We start from the raw sequence: 22015 nt of genomic DNA on the forward strand, positions 1-22015 counted from the left end.
ATACCACCAATAATTATGTCCATGAAAAAATTTGGTTCACCCACCCAGCCACCAAAAAAAAAAAGAAAGAAATATACAGAATTTAAAAATAGTTTTGAAAATCTGTGATAAGGTGAATCCGCGAGAATTTGGCAGTCCACTAAAATAAAGGTGCCCAATTACTTACAAACTCATTCACTCTAAAAACATTTGGGTCAAAAATAAGCTAAATTAGGTCAAAAAGGGGACCCAACTGTTTGGGTTAATCATTTGAATCAACCCCGTTTTTATACTGTGATGTGCATTTGTTCAATTAAAAAAAACTTACATAAATAAATATATGACAAAATTAAGCAATGTGTCAGCACTAACCCGGTAAAGGAAAAAAATAAACTGCAAACCGGAAGTTGGAAGCTACGTAGGACGTTGCTTGCTAGTACAATGCACCATTGTGTTGTCATTATTAGCCTCTTAATGTGAATAAAATCGAAGGCATCCAAATCAGCTTAGAAGTCTGTAAGCGCGTAAATGTGTTTTAATACATTTATTTTAAACTGCCGCATTCTCAACTCCGCCGAACAATCGAGTATAGCTGCAGTTCCCTTCTACACCATAGAGTGGCACTGTTGCTCAAGAAAAGAGACCACTCGTGACACTCCATCAAGACATCGAGCTGCTTTCACAAGATTTTTATCACATTTTGGTTTTTATATTAGTGAATAGTATAGTGCTTCATTACATGATTGGGACAACTCATTTAAAAACACATCTTCATTTAGTTACGATTACCTTTGAGCAAAAATAAATAAATAAAAATGTGTGGGCGTGCGTGTGTGTGGGTGTAAAGGGGAGGGCATGATTTCTGCAAATAGCTTCAAAGAAGAAGAAAGGCATACAAACAAGACCTCAAAACTGCTTGGATTTGTAAGGTAAGTTCATTAGCTTGCCAGAAGTTGTTTATTTTTGTAAATGTAACGTTCATGTTGAATGCTTTTAAATAATGAGTTATGTGATCACAAGCTATAAATAATACTGTTTTGTTTTTTTTAAGTAGAGAAATATTTCTGCTTTTATCATAAATATTGCAAGCGTTTACATGGCTTATGTGCGAACATATGTTAAGACTTGGCACTTGATTGAACCTTGAATGTTAAGGACTTATTATGACTCACTTCAATACGACCTTCTTCCAGGTCGTATTGATGGCTTTTGTCTCCAACGTGATCCTTCTGTTGTTTTTAACGTGCTTCTGTGAAATGTAAAGTTAAAGTTAAATATGACACGATTTAACGTGACATTATGTTATAACATGAAAAGTATTTTTACATAAAATTTGACGTAATTTAACATGAAATTTGTCCGTTATGGAAATTGTTTTTACATGAAATGTGGCACGACTTAATGTGAAACTTGTCACGTTTTCTGGTAAATTTACCACACTTGCAACTTATCAAATCAGAACGTAAAATTTATTATGTTATAACGTGATATTGATATTTTTCCTTCGTACTAACCTGACTGACAGTAAAAACAATTATGTATCATGCTATATTATATATATATTTCACAAAATAGCACCAGGCCTGCTGGAGCAGCGCAAAAAAATTGTCCCTGACATTTTGACATAGGCCCACTGGCACCGCCCCACGCCTCAGCCACCTCTGGCTACCACGTAGCTCTGCCACTGATGTTGATGTTTACTGTCTATATTGTAAATTGATTAATAGGCTGCTCCTTCTAAGTTGTGGGCCGGTCTCTTGGGGTAAAATGGAGGGAAATAATTAAATAACACTGCATCGGCCCTAAAAGATGCCGGCCCACCAGGCATCTGTCCTGTATGCCAGATGGCCAGTCCAGCCCTGCCTGCTGGGAAGTGTGGGCATGTCATGCTGTTTTTGTATCTTTAATCTTAGCATGTTTTAATTTTAGCTCCTTTTTATCTATCATGTAGGCTAAGTTGCCTTCTGTTTAACGTGTGAATTCAAAGAACTTGTGCTACAAAGCAACACAATTACGGGAAGCTCTCTTACTCTGACGGTTCATGATTGTTGAGATATTATGTCCTCAGTGTCAGTTGATGTGTAATGTTGCACTTGTGCCTCTGTGAGGCGCTCGTCCACTTTTCTTTTACCTTCCTTTGATCTTTGATCTACTTTTATTTTGTGCCCGACTGCTGTTGAGAGCAGACATGCTTTGCTGTGCTCCACAATAAATACGCCATACTTGACTAAAGAAAACTCATCTTGCCGTCATCAATTCATCTGAATGCATCGTTAAGCTGCCAAAACGTAACAGGTTATGGACCCAGGAGACATTCGGAAGGAAAGTTGGTCAGTATCCACCGTGTAGAAAATCGCGACGAACAGCGTGCTAACGGACGGCTAATTAGCAAAAAGAGCTAACTAGCATCATGGATCCACGAGGGACAAGCAGGTTGCCTCGACTGACGTTCGATGGAGATGAAAGCAAGTATGAGCTTTGGGAGACCAAAATGTTGGGACATTTCCATCAAACATCTTCCATTTCCATCTGAAAGAAAATGTGCTTGGAAGAACCAACGACCGATGCTGCTAGAGTGACAGACGAAAAGAAAAATGCTGACGCATCCGCAGAAATGATTCAACTCCTCGATGACAAAAGCCTCTCGTTAATTATGAGAGATGCGCCCGATGACTGAAGAAAAGCTTTGAGGATATTAAGGGAGTATTATGCCGGAAAAGGTAAACCTCACATAATCAGTCTGTACACTATGCTTACTTCACTGCAGAAGGATGACGACGAAAGCATAATGGACTACATCATCAGAGCTGAGGCCACCATCACAGCATTGAGAAATGCAGGTGAAACGTTGGGAGATGGTTTATTAGTAGCCATGGTCTTGAAGGGACTGCCTAAAAGCTTTAAGCCATTCGCAATACATGTGACACATAGAGAGGATGAAATCACGTTTGCAGATTTCAAAACTAAGCTGAGAAGTTTTGAAGAGACTGAAATGATAAATGCAGCTGAGTCACGTGACAGAGTAATGAAGAATCAAAGGACAAATGGACGTTGTCACATCAAAGAGAACACAGAGATTACATGCTACAAGTGTGGCATCAAAGGGCATCGTGCGAAAGCGTGTCGACAGAAGACATGGAGCAGTCGTTGCAAAAAGGACACACACAAAGATGCCACATGCAGGCGAAAGGACAAAGACAAACATGATGGTGCAATAAAAGCTCAGCAGATGACGACGTCAACTACGTGGTCAACATGAGGGACGGACGGTCTGATAACCAGGAGCAGACGGCGTGCAACATCAAGGAACGAGGGCTGATGGTGGACACGGGGAGCTACCTCTCACATCGTGACCGACGCCACCAAGTTTAAGAGCTTCGACAGCACGTTCCGGACAGAGAAACACTGCGTCGAGTTGGCCGATGGAACCCGGTGCAGCGGAGTCGCCCAGAACAGAAGTAACGCAGAGTTTTACCTTCTCGACAGCAACGCAAGGCAACGTTGAGGCACGCACTTTTCATACCCACCTACCCCCAAGACATCTTTTCGGTGAAGGTGGCAACTGCAAGTGGAGCCACTGTGATCTTCAAAGAAGGAGAAAACGTACTGACAGCCAGAGACGGTACCAAATTTGATATACGTGTGTATGATAAGCTGTACTATTTGCATACCGAGCGTGAGTCTAATGACAAATTAAATGCATGCCACGACATTCACACATGTTAGGCCACTGCAATTATGATGATGTTCTCAAACTACAGAATGTAGTTAATGCTATGCAGATCAAAGGCAAAACTACTAAGCCTGAAAAAGAGTGTGAGGTGTGTATTGAGGGAAAATTTGCTCAAATGAGAAATAGGAACCCCGATATGAGAGCAAAAGCTTGTTTACAGTTGGTACACACAGACCTTGCAGGTCCAATATCTTCAAAACTCAAAAGAAGGGCACAAATATGTACAGTTGTTCACTGACGATTACTCAGGTGCAATATTTGTATACTTTCTGAAACAGAAAAGTTTCTCGCTGACATATCCCCTTACGGGAAAGTGGGATGTATCAGGTCCGACAACGGGACTGAATACATGCGCAATGAGTTTCAAACACTCTTAAGGGAAAATAGAATAAGACATGAAACGTCAGCCCCATATTCCCCACACCAGAACGGGACTGCGGAGAGAGGTTGGCGCACACTTTTCGAGATGGGTAGATGCATGATAGCAGAAAGCGGGCTACCTTAATACTTGTGGCACTATGCAGTACAAACTGTAGCAATGGTACGCAACAGATGCTTAAACAGACGTACAGGAAAGACTCCTTACCAGCTGATAACAGACAAGAATCCAAACTTGTCCAAAATGCAAAAATTTGGGTCTGTATGTTACACATACAAACAGGACAAAGGAAAATTAGATACCAAATGTGACCGAGGATTCTTTGTAGGATATGATAAAAACAGACCGGCATATTTAGTAGATTATCCAGACTCAAACAAAGTCCAAAAACACAGGCTAGTTAAATTTGCAAGCAAGGAAGCTGTGGACTGTGGACTAGGGAAACTGCACAGGAGGTCTATCAGAGGAGAGAAGACACTCGGGAAACAAGCTCAGAGAGCTGTGCACACAATGAGAATAAAGGTGCAGTGGAAAATGAACCTGAAAGTAGAAGATATCCAACGAGGGACAGAGTGAAACCTAGACACTTATAAGTACATCATAGAAGATGATGAGTGTGCAAGTGTTCATACCAGTTGACTACTGCTACAGAGCTGTTTGTGGTATACCGCAAAATTTTGAGGCAGCTATGAGATCAGCTAACTCTAAAGAGTTAAAAAACGGAGCTCATTGTTTTCGGCAATAAAGAAAAGAGGATTGCTGTTAAAAAACAGCTTGAGTCACTGTCTTTAGAAACTAAAGACCAAGTTCGAAATCTTGGGGTATTAATAGACTCAGATCTGACCTTCAGTAATCATATTAAATTTATCACTAAAACAGCCTTTTACCAGCTGAAAAACATATCCAGACTGAAGGACTGCATGCTTCAAGCAGACCAAGAGAAGCTTATCCATGCTTTTATCTCCAGCAGACTAGATTACTGTAACGGTCTTCTGACTGGACTCTCTCAAAAGAACATGAGACAATTGCAGCTCATTCAGAACGCTGCAGCTCGAGTTCTGACCAAAACAAAAAGATCAGAACATATTACTCCAGTACTTAAGGATTTACACTGGCTCCCTGTCAGCTGTAGAATCGATTTTAAAGTTCTGCTACTCGTCTATAAATCACTAAATGGTTTGGGTCCTGAATATATCCAAGAAATGCTGATTGAGTACAAGCCCAGCAGGGCTCTGAGATCTACAGACTTGGGCCAACTAGTGGAACCCAGAGTTCGAAGCAAACATGGTGAAGCTGCATTTAGCTATTATGCTGCACACAGATGGAATAGGCTACCAACAGAAGTGAAGTCAGCCCCGAGTGTAAATGCTTTCAAATCCAGGTTAAAAACTTTGCTTTTTTCTTATACCTTTGATTAGGGACTTTTAAACAGCTTTAATTAAGTGTTTTTTTTTATTTTTATTTTTATTTTTATTTTTATTTTAATTTTTATTTTTATTTTTATTTTTATTTTTATTTTTATTTTTATTTTTATTTTTATTTTTATTTTATTTTTTTTTATTTTATTTTTATTTTTTTATCATTATCATTTTAAACTTCCTTATGTTAAATTTTTTAAAGTTTGTTGAATAATGTTTTAAGATTGTTAGTTTGTAACCTATTTTCATTTATTTTTCTTCCTCTGAATGTTAACTACTGTTTCTGGATGCTTATGTGTTGTCTTTCCTCGTGTAAAGCACATTGAGTTGCCTTGTGTATGAAATGTGCTATACAAATAAACTTGCCTTGCCTTGCCTTGCCTAAAGAATGGGTAAAAGCAATGGATGATGAGATACACTCATTAAATGAAAACAAAACATTTATTTTGACAACCCTACCAAAAGGCAAGAAAACAGTGGGGGGTAAATGGGTTTTCTCTATTAATTAAGAGAGATGAAAATGGCAGAGACAAGTACATAAACAAGGTACTACAATGTTTTGACTTGCATGATGACAATCAGGGGACAATCGCTCTTGCCAAGAATCCAGTCGACAGACGAGAGATGTAAACACGTGGACATCAAATACCATTTTATCAGGTCTACTGTGAATGATGGGAGTGTAACTTTGAAGTATTGTTCTACTGATAACATGATTGCTGATATTATGATAAAGCCGGTAGCCAAGTTGACACTTAGAAAGTTTGTAGGCATTATTTTTGGAGTTTGAAATGTGTAATCCACATTCATTCTGTATTTTTTGTTTTTCTTTACATTACAACCTGTGTACAAGTGGGGGTGTTGAGAGATTATGTCCTCAGTGTCAGTTGATGTGTAATGTTGCACTTGTGCCTCTGTGAGGCGCTCGACCACTTTTCTCTTTATCTTCTATTTAACTTTGTGCCTGACTGCTGTTGAAAGCAGACATGCTTTGCTGTGCTACACAATAAATACGCCATACTTAGCTAAAGAAACCTCATCTTGCCGTCATCCATTCATCCGAATGCATCGTTAAGCTGCCAAAATTTAACAATGATCGAGGCAATTGGTCTCGTATAACATCGCGATGATTTCAGAAATAGGAACTCAATTAACTATCCAATAAGTATCATCAACGAAAGTTATCATGCTAGCAAAATGACTGATAAAGTTTGTATTGTATTTGTGCAGTGTTGGAATCATTTGTTGTCCGTTACCTTCATTGAAATTAGCTGTGCTGTTGCTTTATTCGAATTGGTGTGTAATTGAAAATATTTGAAAGGAATTGTAATGTCTACTTGTGATGTGTTTTTCCCGTATGTGTGTTTGGCAAAGGATGTCTTCAACATGCCATCTTTCAAGCTAGGACCAACACTGTTTTAGAGTAAGTCAATTCAGTCTGGTCTTGGGCAGAGATGTAGGTTGCCAACAGGGGCCCCCGGAGGGCCCACAGATTTAACACAAACCGCATAGCCTTCAAATTAGCAGTGCAGCAATGACAATTGGAGTCAGGTGATGTTTTTTTTTTTTTTTTTTCCCGCCTTAAAAAAGACATGCCTGTTTGTTTTTTGTTGTTTTGTTTTAATTTTTTGGCTTTTTTTTTTTTTAACGACAATGTATATATCATTCTTAAAACAAAAACCAAAAAAAACATGTAAGGCTGATTATTATTATTTTTATTTGTAAAATGAATATGAATAGTAGTAAAGCTTTTATTTAAAAAAAAAAAAACATTTATAGTAAAACCTTTTTTTTTTAACATTTTAAAAATGACCATACATAGAGGCATTTATTTATTTATTCAAAAATAAGGACCATGTAAGCTTTTATTATTTAAAAAAAGACCATGTATATAGTGAGGTGTTTTTTTTATAACAACCATGTATAATAAGATGTTTAAAAAAAAAAAGAAAAAAGTGAATGTTCGGCTCTAACATGAAAACCAAGACGCTAAAGCAAGGAATAAAATTTGTAGCAAGACAACACAGTCAGGACCTGCTGTGATGCGAGATATCGAAACGACTTTTCTGCTCCTCTAATGACACAAAGTCGCCCTCCTGTTGTCACACTAATGTTTACCCTCGGGGGGGAGAAAAAGAGTGGATCCGGTTTGCTTTCGCAGCATCTCGCTTTTGAACCTCAAGAGGACCAAATTAGAAAGGCTGACACTAAAAGCCACGGGGAGGTGCGGCAAACCACTACATTATATATATATATATATATATATATATATATATATATATATATATATATATATATATATATATATATATATATATATATGTATGTATATATATATAAAAGCAAAAAAAGCCCCACAGGATTAAAACTGGGTGGCTTTTTTTAATAGTCCAAAGAGTCACAAAACACATGAAATCTGATTTTTTGCAAGATGGATTGAAACCACATTCTAGAGGTAATTTCTTTCATGTTGCATGTGGACTGGATGTCTCAGTCTGAAGACCTCCAAAAAGCAGATTGCTTTTGACTGGCCATGAAATCACTCTTCACCAGGGTCACTTGATTAGTCTGTACTTTAGCACTTATATAAAAGGTCTGCATGTAAAAAATGTCAGCACGAAAATTCACCTCCTTGGAAAAACTCGGTGATTCAATGCGTTTTATGACTATAATGGAATTGGGATTTTGTTAGCTATTAGTAAGGCGTTTTTTTTTGTTTTTTTTTACGACCATGTATAGTAAGCCGTTTTTAAATAGTTTTTTTAAACGACCATTTATTGTAAGGTAGGGTTTTTTTGTTTGTTTTAAACGACCATGTATAATAAGGCATTTTTTTTTTTTTTTCAAGGACCATGTATATATAGTAAGGCGTTTTGTTTTGTTTTTTAAACGATCATGTATAGTAAGGCGTTTTTTGTTTTTTTTGTTTTTAAACGACCATGTATAGTAAGGCTTTTTTTTTTTAAACGACCATGTATAGTAAGGCTTTTTAAAAAAAAAAAAAAATTGAAACGACCATGTAAGGCGTTTTCATTTTTCATTTTTTTTTTTTAAACGACCATGTATAGTAAGGCGTTTTTTGTTGTTGTTTTTTTTTAAACGACCATGTATAGTAAGGCGTTTTTTTTTTGTTTGTTTTTTAAACGACCATGTATAGTAAGGGGGGGGGGGGGTTTCTTTTTTCTTCTGAACGACCATGTATAGTAAGGCCTTTTTGTTTCTTTTTAAACGACCATGTATAGTAAGGCGTTTTTTGTTTTTTTTGTTTTTAAACGACCATGTATAGTAAGGCTTTTTAAAAAAAAAAAAAAATTGAAACGACCATGTAAGGCGTTTTCATTTTTCATTTTTTTTTTTTTAAACGACCATGTATAGTAAGGCGTTTTTTGTTGTTGTTTTTTTTTAAACGACCATGTATAGTAAGGCGTTTTTTTGTTTTTAAACGACCATGTATAGTAAGGCGGGTTTTTTTTGGTTTTTTTTAAACGACCATGTATAGTAAGGCGTTTTTTTTTTTTTTTTTTTTTAAACGACCATGTATAGTAAGGCCTTTTTGTTTCTTTTTAAATGACCATGTATAGTAAGGCGTTTTTTTTTGTTTTTTGTTTTTTTTAAAGGACCATGTATTGTCAGGCCTTTTTTTTTTTTTTTTTTTTAACCGACCATGTATAGTAAGGCGGGTTTATTTTTTTTTAAACGACCATGTATAATAAGGCGTTTTTCTTTTTAAACGACCATGTATAGGAAGGCGTTTTTTGTGTAAACGACCATGTATAGTAAGGCGTTTTTTGTGTAAACGACCATGTATAGTAAGGCGTTTTTTTTTGTTTTTTGTTTTTTGTATTTGTTTTATTTTTTTAAAGGACCATATACAGTAAGGCGTTTTTTTTTTTTAAATGACCATGTATAGTAAGGCGGTTTTTTTTTTAACGACCATATACAGTAAGGCGTTTGTTTTTTTTTAAACGGCCATGTAGAGTAAGGCGTTTTTTTTTTGTTTTTTTTTTAAACGACCATGTATAGTCAGGCGTTTTTTTTTTTTTTTGTTTTTTTTTTTTAAACGACCATGTATAGTATGGCGTTATTTTTGTTTTTAAACGACCATGTATAGTAAGGCGTTTTTTTTTTAAACGACCATGTATATAGTAAGGCGTTTTTTTGTTTTTAAACGACCATGTATAGTAAGGCGTTTTTTTTTTTAATCGACCATGTATAGTAAGGCGCTTTTTTTTTAAACGACCATGTATAGTAAGGCTTTTTTTTTTTAAACGACCATGTATAGTAAGGCTTTTTTTTTTTAATCGACCATGTATAGTAAGGCGCTTTTTTTTTAATCGACCATGTATAGTAAGGCTTTTTTTTTTTAAACGACCATGTATAGTAAGGCTTTTTAAAAAAAAAAAAAAATTGAAACGACCATGTAAGGCGTTTTCATTTTTCATTTTTTTTTTTTAAACGACCATGTATAGTAAGGCGTTTTTTGTTGTTGTTTTTTTTTAAACGACCATGTATAGTAAGGCGTTTTTTTTTTGTTTGTTTTTTAAACGACCATGTATAGTAAGGGGGGGGGGGGGTTTCTTTTTTCTTCTGAACGACCATGTATAGTAAGGCCTTTTTGTTTCTTTTTAAACGACCATGTATAGTAAGGCGTTTTTTGTTTTTTTTGTTTTTAAACGACCATGTATAGTAAGGCTTTTTAAAAAAAAAAAAAAATTGAAACGACCATGTAAGGCGTTTTCATTTTTCATTTTTTTTTTTTTAAACGACCATGTATAGTAAGGCGTTTTTTGTTGTTGTTTTTTTTTAAACGACCATGTATAGTAAGGCGTTTTTTTGTTTTTAAACGACCATGTATAGTAAGGCGGGTTTTTTTTGGTTTTTTTTAAACGACCATGTATAGTAAGGCGTTTTTTTTTTTTTTTTTTTTTAAACGACCATGTATAGTAAGGCCTTTTTGTTTCTTTTTAAATGACCATGTATAGTAAGGCGTTTTTTTTTGTTTTTTGTTTTTTTTAAAGGACCATGTATTGTCAGGCCTTTTTTTTTTTTTTTTTTTTAACCGACCATGTATAGTAAGGCGGGTTTATTTTTTTTTAAACGACCATGTATAATAAGGCGTTTTTCTTTTTAAACGACCATGTATAGGAAGGCGTTTTTTGTGTAAACGACCATGTATAGTAAGGCGTTTTTTGTGTAAACGACCATGTATAGTAAGGCGTTTTTTTTTGTTTTTTGTTTTTTGTATTTGTTTTATTTTTTTAAAGGACCATATACAGTAAGGCGTTTTTTTTTTTTAAATGACCATGTATAGTAAGGCGGTTTTTTTTTTAACGACCATATACAGTAAGGCGTTTGTTTTTTTTTAAACGGCCATGTAGAGTAAGGCGTTTTTTTTTTGTTTTTTTTTTAAACGACCATGTATAGTCAGGCGTTTTTTTTTTTTTTTTGTTTTTTTTTTTTAAACGACCATGTATAGTATGGCGTTATTTTTGTTTTTAAACGACCATGTATAGTAAGGCGTTTTTTTTTTAAACGACCATGTATATAGTAAGGCGTTTTTTTGTTTTTAAACGACCATGTATAGTAAGGCGTTTTTTTTTTTAATCGACCATGTATAGTAAGGCGCTTTTTTTTTAAACGACCATGTATATAGTAAGGTGTTTGTTTTTTTTAAACGACCATGTATAGTAAGGCGTTTTTTGTTTTTTTTTAAACGACCATGTATAGTAAGGCGTTTTTTGTGTAAACGACCATGTATAGTAAGGCGTTTTTTGTTTTTTTTTGTTTGTTTTTTAAAAGGACCATGTATAGTAAGGCGTTTTTTTTTGTTTTTTGTTTTTTGTTTTTGTTTTATTTTTTTTAAAGGACCATGTATAGTAAGGCGTTTTTTTTTTAACGATCATATACAGTAAGGCGTTTTGTTTTTTTTAAATGACCATAGGCGTTTTTTTTTTTTTTTTTTTGTTTTTTTTTCAACGACCATGTATAGTAAGGCGTTTTTTTTTTAACGACCATATACAGTAAGGCGTTTTTATTTTTTTTTAAATGACCATGTATATAGTAAGGCGTTTTTTTGTTTTTTAAACGACCATGTATAGTAAGGCGTTTTGTTTTTTTTGTTTTTGTTTTTTAAACGACCATGTATAGTAAGGCGTTTTTTTTTGGTTTTTAAACGACCATGTATAGTAAGGCGTTTTTTGTTTTTTTTGTTTTTAAACGACCATGTATAGTAAGGCTTTTTTTTTTTTAAACGACCATGTATAGTAAGGCTTTTTAAAAAAAAAAAAAAATTGAAACGACCATGTAAGGCGTTTTCATTTTTCATTTTTTTTTTTTTAAACGACCATGTATAGTAAGGCGGGTTTTTTTTTTCTTTTTTCTTCTGAACGACCATGTATAGTAAGGCCTTTTTGTTTCTTTTTAAACGACCATGTATAGTAAGGCGTTTTTTGTTTTTTTTGTTTTTAAACGACCATGTATAGTTAGGCTTTTTAAAAAAAAAAAAAAATTGAAACGACCATGTAAGGCGTTTTTAATTTTTCATTTTTTTTTTTTTAAACGACCATGTATAGTAAGGCGTTTTTTGTTGTTGTTTTTTTTTAAACGACCATGTATAGTAAGGCGGTTTTTTTTTGGTTTTTTTTAAACGACCATGTATAGTGAGGCGTTTTTTTTTTTTTTTTTTTTAAACGACCATTTATAGTAAGGCCTTTTTGTTTCTTTTTAAATGACCATGTATAGTAAGGCGTTTTTTTTTGTTTTTTGTTTTTTTTAAAGGACCATGTATTGTCAGGCCTTTTTTTTTTTTTTTTTTTTTAACCGACCATGTATAGTAAGGCGGGTTTATTTTTTTTTAAACGACCATGTATAATAAGGCGTTTTTCTTTTTAAACGACCATGTATAGGAAGGCGTTTTTTTTTGTTTTTTTATAAACGACCATGTATAGTAAGCCGTTTTTTGTGTAAACGACCATGTATAGTAAGGCGTTTTTTTTTTTTATTTTATTTTATTTTTTAAAAGGACCATGTATAGTAAGGCGTTTTTTTTTGTTTTTTGTTTTTTGTTAGGGCCCGAGCAGCGACCGCTGCGAGGTCCCTATTGTTTTTGTAAAAATTATTATTATTATTATTATTATTATTATTATTATTATTATTATTATTAGGGCCCGAGCAGCGACCGCTGCGAGGTCCCTATTGTTTTTGTAAAAATTATTATTATTATTATTATTATTATTATTATTATTATTATTAGGGCCCGAGCAGCGACCGCTGCGAGGTCCCTCTTGTTTTTGTAAGAATTATTATTATTCTTCTTCTTCTTCTTCTCCGTAAACGATCGCATTTTTGAGGGCCTAAACATTTACGAAAACTCACCAAACTTTGCAGTCTCTTCGGGCCCGGCGAAAAATTTGATATTATGTAGTTGTCATAACAACGCGACTCTATAGCGCCACCTAGCGTAGAAAAATAAAAACCAATCCCGGTCCGTTTGAGCTAGAGCTACGAAAAATGGCAGGCACGTGTAGCACTACGAGACGCACAAAAAAGTCAGTGGAAGCCATTTCCTAAAATGTACAGGAAGTGAGCTATGAATTTTTTAATGTCCAATTTTGGCCTATTTTGGCACATTCACTGTGGTCATGCTTTTTCCCCCTATGCAAACATTTTTCATCCCATTGACTTTAAACTTGGCATTTATCATCTCAAGACTTAAGAGAAAAACTAGGCAAAAAATCTTGCGTTTTCGAAATACTATATGACGGGGGCGGGGCATCAAATATTGCCTTTAAAATTTCATTTGTCCAGAAAGAGCAAATGCTGAATAACTCCCATGTACAAGCTCCAAAAAATCTCAAACTTCTCAGGCAACGTAATAGTCACGGCCTGAAAACACCTATATGAAAAAATTCAGTTATACATATAGCGCCACCTAGTGGTTACAATAAATGTCATACTTTACGTTTTTAGCTACTGTGCTGAGCTCGTTGAAGGGATCCAGTTGAAAATTGGTCAGAAAAGCCTTAAGATGTTGATGATGCCCCACACCGAATATTGTAACTTTTCGCCAAAGGGCGTGGCCGCTACGGTGACGCAAAGTCTGAAGATTTTTCGTGACAATAAAAGCTGCATGAACTTGACCGAGATGATCCTATCTTCTCAAAATTTCACACATTTGATGAGAGTCCAGCCCTAAAGACATCTACGAACTTATATTTCATCTAACTGATAGCGCCACCTAGTGGCAATTTTTTTTCTTACGAATTTTCTTGTACATTTTTCTCCAAACACGTTAACTGGACCAACCTCATATTTGCTCAGATGGGGGTTTCGGCCTTCATGATGTCACAACACGAAGTTTGTGAGTTTTCGCGAATCGCTGTGGGCGTGGCTAAGCACTGTTCACCAAGAAAACAACGCTAGTTTTGATGGTCTAAACATGCGCAGAAACTCATGAAACTTGGCACACACATCTGGCCTGGCAAAATGAGCAATATTTTATCATGTATTGTCCTATTTTTACAAAAATGACTCAATAGCGCCCCCTAGAAATTTTTAACGAAGCAGCCCCGATTGTACGTTTAAGCAAGATCTACGAAAATTTTTAGGTGTATGAGGGAGTCCATGACCTACAAAAAAGTCTCTTGGACCCATGTGCTAAAATGAACAGGAAGTGAGCTATGAATTTTTGAATGTCCCATTTTTGACGATTTTTGCACATTTTCAGGGGGCATACTTTTGCCCACTTCTCCTACACATTTCATCCGACTGACTTTAGACTTGACCTGGACCATGTCAAGACCTGAGCCAACTACAGGCAGAAAAATCTTGACTTTTGGAAATACTATATGATGAGGGCGGGGCATCAAATTTTGTGTTTCGCACTGAAAAAGGATATGCTTAATAACTCCCCGGTATATGCTCCAAAAAATCCCAAACTTGACATGTATGTTTATAGTCAAAGCCTGAAGGTATCTCTATGACAAAATTCAGTTATATATGCAGCGCCACCTAGCCCTTCAGGCGTGAAAAAAAAATACCCCACATACGGTATTTTGTACAAAAAATGTCAACTCATTCTAAGTGTGATAACTCCCATGTTCAAGCTCCAAAAAATCTCAAACTTCTCAGGCAACGTAATAGTCACGGCCTGAAAGCATCTATATGATAAAATTCAGTTATACATATAGCGCCACCTAGTGGTAACAATAAATGTCATACTTTACGTTTTTAGCTACTGTGCCGAGCTCGTTGAAGGGATCCAGTTGAAAATTGGTCAGAAAAGCCTTAAGATGTTGATCATGCCCCACACCGAATATTGTAACTTTTCGCCAAAGGGCGTGGCCGCTACGGTGACGCAAAGTCCGAAAATTTTTCGTGACAATAAAAGCTGCATGAACTTGACCGAGATGATCCTATCTTCTCAAAATTTCACACATTTGATGAGAGTCCAGCCCTAAAGACATCTACGAACTTATATTTCATCTTACTGATAGCGCCACCTAGTGGCAATTTTTTTTCTTACGAATTTTCTTGTACATTTTTCTCCAAACACGTTAACTGGACCAACCTCATATTTGCTCAGATGAGGGTTTCGGCCTTCATGATGTCACAACACGAAGTTTGTGAGTTTTCGCGAATCGCTGTGGGCGTGGCTAAGCACTGTTCGCCAAGAAAACAACGCTAGTTTTGAGGGTCTAAACATGCGCAGAAACTCATGAAACTTGGCACACACATCTGGCCTGGTAAAATGAACAATATTTTATTGTTGATTGTACTATTTTTACAAAAATGACTCAATAGCGCCCCCTAGAAATTTTTAACGAAGCAGCCCCGATTCTACGTTTAAGCAAGATCTACGAAAATTTTTACGTGTATGACGGAGCCAAAGACCTACAAAAAAGTCTCTTGGACCCATATGCTAAAATGAACAGGAAGTGAGGTACGAATTTTTGAATGTCCCATTTTTGACGATTTTTGCACATTTTCAGGGGGCATACTTTTGCCCACTTCTCCTACATGTTTTATCCGACTGACTTATGACTTGACCTGGACCATGCCAAGACCTGAGCCAACAACAGACGGAAAAATCTTGACTTTTGGAAATACTATATGATGAGCGCGGGGCATCAAAATTTGTGTTTCGCACTGAAAAAGGATATGCTTAATAACTCCCCGATACATGCTCCAAAAAATCCCAAACTTGACATGTATGTTTATCGTCAAGGCCTGAAGGTATCTCTATGACAACATTCAGTTATATATGCAGCGCCACCTCGCCCTTGAGGCAAAACAAAAAAATACCCCACATACGGTATTTTGTACAAAAAATGTAAACTCATTCTAAGTGTGATAACTAAGTCATTTATGAATATTCTTTTACTTTCCACCACTCAAAATGTTCACTGGCATTAGACTTATCCAAACATGTACTTTTTTATTTATTTTTGATAGCCTCTAATGGACATTAAAAGCAATATCGTGAATGAAGGATATGCTTAATAACTCCACGGTACATGCTCCAAAAAAATCCCACACTTGACATGTATGTTTAGAGTCAAGGCTTGAAGGTATCCCTATGACAACATTCCATTATATATACAGCGCCACCTAGCCCTAGAGGCATAAAAAAAAATACACCAACTTAACGGTATTTTTACAAAAAAAAAAAAAATCCACATGTCAAGGTTTATCATGCCATTTTCAAAGAAATTCTGCTTCCAATGTGCCTTACCTAAACTTGCCAGTACCCCAACGTGCCAGTACCCCAACGTGCAAGTACCCCAACGTGCAAGTACCCCAACGTGGCCCGGGCTGCGAGGGCCCTTTATAGCTGCTCGCAGCTCTAGTTATTATTATTCTTCTTCTTCTTTATTCTCCGCAAACAATCGCGATTTTGGGTACCTAAATATTCACGAAAACTCACCAAACTTTGCACACTCCTCAGGTCCGGCGAAAAATTTGATATTATGAAGTCGTTATAACAACGCGGCTCTATAGCGCCCCCTAGCGTAGAAAAATAAAAACCAAGCCCGACACGTTTGAGCTAGAGCAACGAAAATTGGCAGGCACGTGGAGCACCCCGAGACGCACAAAAAAGTCTATTGGGACCATGTAGCTAAAATGTACAGGAAGTGAGCTATGAATTTTTTAATGTCCAATTTTGGCCTATTTTGGCACATTCACTGTGGTCATGCTTTTTCCCCCTTTGCAAACATTTTTCATCCAATTGACTTCAAACTTGGCATTTATCATCTCAAGACCTAAGAGAACAGCTGGGCAAAACATCTTGCCTTTTCGAAATACTATACGACGGGGGCGGAGCATCAAATATTGCCTTTAAAATTTCATTTGTCCAGAAAGAGCAAATGCTTAATAACTCCCATGTTGAAGCTCCAAAAAATCTCAAACTTCTCAGGCAACGTAATAGTCACAGCCTGAAAACATCTATATGACAAAATTCAGTTATACATATAGCGCCACCTAGTGGTTACAATAAATGTCATACTTTACGTTTTTAGCTACTGTGCTGAGCTTGTTGAAGGGATCCATTTGAAAATTGGTCAGAAAAGCCTTAATATGTTGATCATGCCCCACACCGAATTTTGTAACTTTTCATCAAAGGGCGTGGCCGCTACGGTGACGCAAAATCTGAAGATTTTTCGTGAAAATAAAAGCTGCATTAACTTGACCGAGATGATCCTATCTTCTCAAAATTTCACACATTTGATGAGAGTCCAGCTCTAAAGACATCTACTAACTTACATTTCATCTAACTGATAGCGCCACCTAGTGGCAATTTTTCTTCTTACGAATTTTCTTCTACGTTTTTCTCCAAACACGTTAACTGGACCTACCTCATATTTGCTCAGAGGAGGGTTTCGGCCTTCATGATGTCACAACACGAAGTTTGTGAGTTTTCGCGAATTGCTGTAGGCGTGGCTAAGCGCTGTTCGCCAAGAAAACAACGCCAGTTTTGAGGGTCTAAACATGCACAGAAACTCCTGAAACTTGGCACACACATCTGGCCTGGTAAAATGAGCAATATTTTATTGTTGATTGTGCTATTTTTACAAAAATGACTCAATAGCGCCCCCTCGAAATTTTTAACGAAGCAGCCCCGGTTGTACGTTTAAGCAAAAACGCCGAATATTTTTAGGTGTATGAGGGAGCCCAAGACCTACAAAAACGTCTCTTGTACCCATATGCTAAAATGAACAGGAAGTGAGCTACGAATTTTTGAATGTCCCACTTTTGACGATTTTTGCACATTCACAGGGGACAGACTTTTGCCCACTTCTCCTACACGTTTCATCCGACTGAGTTAAGACTTGGCCTGGACCATGTCAAGACCTGAGCCAACGACAGGGGGAAAAATTTTGACTTTTCGAAATACTATATGATGAGGGCGGGGCATCAAAATTTGTGTTTCACAATGAAAAAGGATATGCTTGATAACTCCCCGGTACATGCTCCAAAAAATCCCAAACTTGACATGTATGTTTATCGTCAAGGCCTGAAGTTATCTCTATGACAACATTCAGTTATATATGCAGCGCCACCTAGCCCTTGAGGCATGAAAAAAAAATACCCCACATACGGTATTTTGTACAAAAAATGTACACTCATTCTAAGTGTGATAACTAAGTCATTTATGAATATTTTTTTAGTTTCCACCACTCAAAATGTTCACTGGCATCAGACTTATCCAAACATATATATATTTTTATTTATTTTTGATAGCCTCTATGGACATTAAAAGCAATATCGTGAATGAAGGATATGCTTAATAACTCCACGGTACATGCTCCAAAAAAAAATCCCACACTTGACATGTATGCTTATAATCAAGGCCTGAAGGTATCTCTATGACAACATTCAGTTATAAATACAGCGCCACCTAGCCCTTGAGGCTTATATAAAAAAAAATAAAAATACCCCACATACGGTATTTTGTACAAAAAATGTACACTCATTCTAAGTGTGATAACTAAGTCATTTATGAATATTCTTTTAGTTTCCACCACTCAAAATGTTCACTGGCATCAGACTTATCCAAACATACATATTTTTGTTATTTAGTTTTATGTATTTTTGATAGCCTCTATGGACATTAAAAGCAATATCGTGAATGAAGGCTATGCTTAATAAATCCACGGTACATGCTCAAAAAAAAAATCCCACACTTGACATGTATGCTTATAATCAAGGCCTGAAGGTATCTCTATGACAACATTCAGTTATAAATACAGCGCCACCTAGCCCTTGAGGCTTATATAAAAAAAAAAAAAAAATACCCCACATACGGTATTTTGTACAAAAAATGTACACTCATTCTAAGTGTGATAACTAAGTCATTTATGAATATTCTTTTAGTTTCCACCACTCAAATTGTTCACTGGCTTCACACCGATCCAAACGTATGTACGTTTCCATTTCGTTTTATTCATTTTTGATTGCCCCTTTGGACAATAAAAGTAACATTGTGCAATGAGTACAACGAGCGATGATGTGTATATACACTTTTACAAAAAAATACCAATCAGGGCAACTCATTGCCTAATAATAAAAAAGGACGCTGATTTTTGCAGGTCTTAACAATCACCAAAACCCGTTGAGCTTGATACACACACTGGCAAAAAAATATTCTACATGTAAACGTTTATTATGCCATTTTCAAAGAAATTTTGCTTCCAATATGCCAGTACCCGAATGTGCCAGTACCCCAACGTGCAAGTACCCCAACGTGCAAGGACCCCAACGTGGCCCGGGCTGCGAGGGCCCTTTATAGCTGCTCGCAGCTCTAGTTAGGGCCCGAGCAGCGACCGCTGCGAGGTCCCTCTTGTTTTTGTAAGAATTATTATTATTATTCTTCTTCTTCTTCTCCGTAAACGATCGCATTTTTGAGGGCCTAAACATTTACGAAAACTCACCAAACTTTGCAGTCTCTTCGGGCCCGGCGAAAAATTTGATATTATGTAGTTGTCATAACAACGCGACTCTATAGCGCCACCTAGCGTAGAAAAATAAAAACCAATCCCGGCCCGTTTGAGCTAGAGCTACGAAAATTGGCAGGCACGTGTAGCACTACGAGACGCACAAAAAAGTCAGTGGAAGCCAATTCCTAAAATGTACAGGAAGTGAGCTATGAATTTTTTAATGTCCAATTTTGGCCTATTTTGGCACATTCACTGTGGTCATACTTTTTCCCCCTATGCAAACATTTTTCATCCCATTGACTTTAAACTTGGCATTTATCATCTCAAGACTTAAGAGAAAAACTAGGCAAAAAATCTTGCGTTTTCGAAATACTATATGACGGGGGCGGGGCATCAAATATTGCCTTTAAAATTTCATTTGTCCAGAAAGAGCAAATGCTGAATAACTCCCATGTACAAGCTCCAAAAAATCTCAAACTTCTCAGGCAACGTAATAGTCACGGCCTGAAAACACCTATATGAAAAAATTCAGTTATACATATAGCGCCACCTAGTGGTTACAATAAATGTCATACTTTACGTTTTTAGCTACTGTGCTGAGCTCGTTGAAGGGATCCAGTTGAAAATTGGTCAGAAAAGCCTTAAGATGTTGATGATGCCCCACACCGAATATTGTAACTTTTCGCCAAAGGGCGTGGCCGCTACGGTGACGCAAAGTCTGAAGATTTTTCGTGACAATAAAAGCTGCATGAACTTGACCGAGATGATCCTATCTTCTCAAAATTTCACACATTTGATGAGAGTCCAGCCCTAAAGACATCTACGAACTTATATTTCATCTAACTGATAGCGCCACCTAGTGGCAATTTTTTTTCCTTACGAATTTTCTTGTACATTTTTCCCCAAACACGTTAACTGGACCAACCTCATATTTGCTCAGATGGGGGTTTCGGCCTTCATGATGTCACAACACGAAGTTTGTGAGTTTTCGCGAATCGCTGTGGGCGTGGCTAAGCACTGTTCGCCAAGAAAACAACGCTAGTTTTGATGGTCTAAACATGCGCAGAAACTCATGAAACTTGGCACACACATCTGGCCTGGCAAAATGAGCAATATTTTATCATGTATTGTCCTATTTTTACAAAAATGACTCAATAGCGCCCCCTAGAAATTTTTAACGAAGCAGCCCCGATTGTACGTTTAAGCAAGAACGACGAATATTTTTAGGTGTATGAGGGAGCTCAAGACCTACAAAAAAGTCTCTTGTACCCATATGCTAAAATGAACAGGAAGTGAGCTACGAATTTTTGAATGTCCCATATTTGACGATTTTTGCACATTCACAGGGGGCAGACTTTTGCCCACTTCTCCTACACGTTTCATCCGACTGAGTTAAGACTTGGCCTGGACCATGTCAAGACCTGAGCCAACGACAGGGGGAAAAATTTTGACTTTTCGAAATACTATATGATGAGGGCGGGGCATCAAAATTTGTGTTTCACAATGAAAAAGGATATGCTTGATAACTCCCCGGTACATGCTCCAAAAAATCCCAAACTTGACATGTATTTTTATCGTCAAGGCCTGAAGTTATCTCTATGACAACATTCAGTTATATATGCAGCGCCACCTAGCCCTTGAGGCATGAAAAAAAAATACCCCACATACGGTATTTTGTACAAAAAATGTACACTCATTCTAAGTGTGATAACTAAGTCATTTATGAATATTTTTTTAGTTTCCACCACTCAAAATGTTCACTGGCATCAGACTTATCCAAACATATATATATTTTTATTTATTTTTGATAGCCTCTATGGACATTAAAAGCAATATCGTGAATGAAGGATATGCTTAATAACTCCACGGTACATGCTCCAAAAAAAAATCCCACACTTGACATGTATGCTTATAATCAAGGCCTGAAGGTATCTCTATGACAACATTCAGTTATAAATACAGCGCCACCTAGCCCTTGAGGCTTATATAAAAAAAAATAAAAAATACCCCACATACGGTATTTTGTACAAAAAATGTACACTCATTCTAAGTGTGATAACTAAGTCATTTATGAATATTCTTTTAGTTTCCACCACTCAAATTGTTCACTGGCTTCACACCGATCCAAACGTATGTACGTTTCCATTTTGTTTTATTCATTTTTGATTGCCCCTTTGGACAATAAAAGTAACATTGTGCAATGAGTACAACGAGCGATGATGTGTATATACACTTTTACAAAAAAATACCAATCAGGGCAACTCATTGCCTAAAAATAAAAAAGGATGCTGATTTTTGCAGGTCTTAACAATCACCAAAACCCGTTGAGCTTGACACACACACTGGCAAAAAAATATTCTACATGTAAACGTTTATTATGCCATTTTCAAAGAAATTTTGCTTCCAATATGCCAGTACCCCAACGTGCCAGTACCCCAACGTGCAAGTACCCCAACGTGCAAGGACCCCAACGTGGCCCGGGCTGCGAGGGCCCTTTATAGCTGCTCGCAGCTCTAGTTAGGGCCCGAGCAGCGACCGCTGCGAGGTCCCTCTTGTTTTTGTAAGAATT

This window comes from Festucalex cinctus, chromosome 9 (assembly GCF_051991245.1).
Source record: "Festucalex cinctus isolate MCC-2025b chromosome 9, RoL_Fcin_1.0, whole genome shotgun sequence".
NCBI lineage: Eukaryota > Metazoa > Chordata > Actinopteri > Syngnathiformes > Syngnathidae > Festucalex > Festucalex cinctus.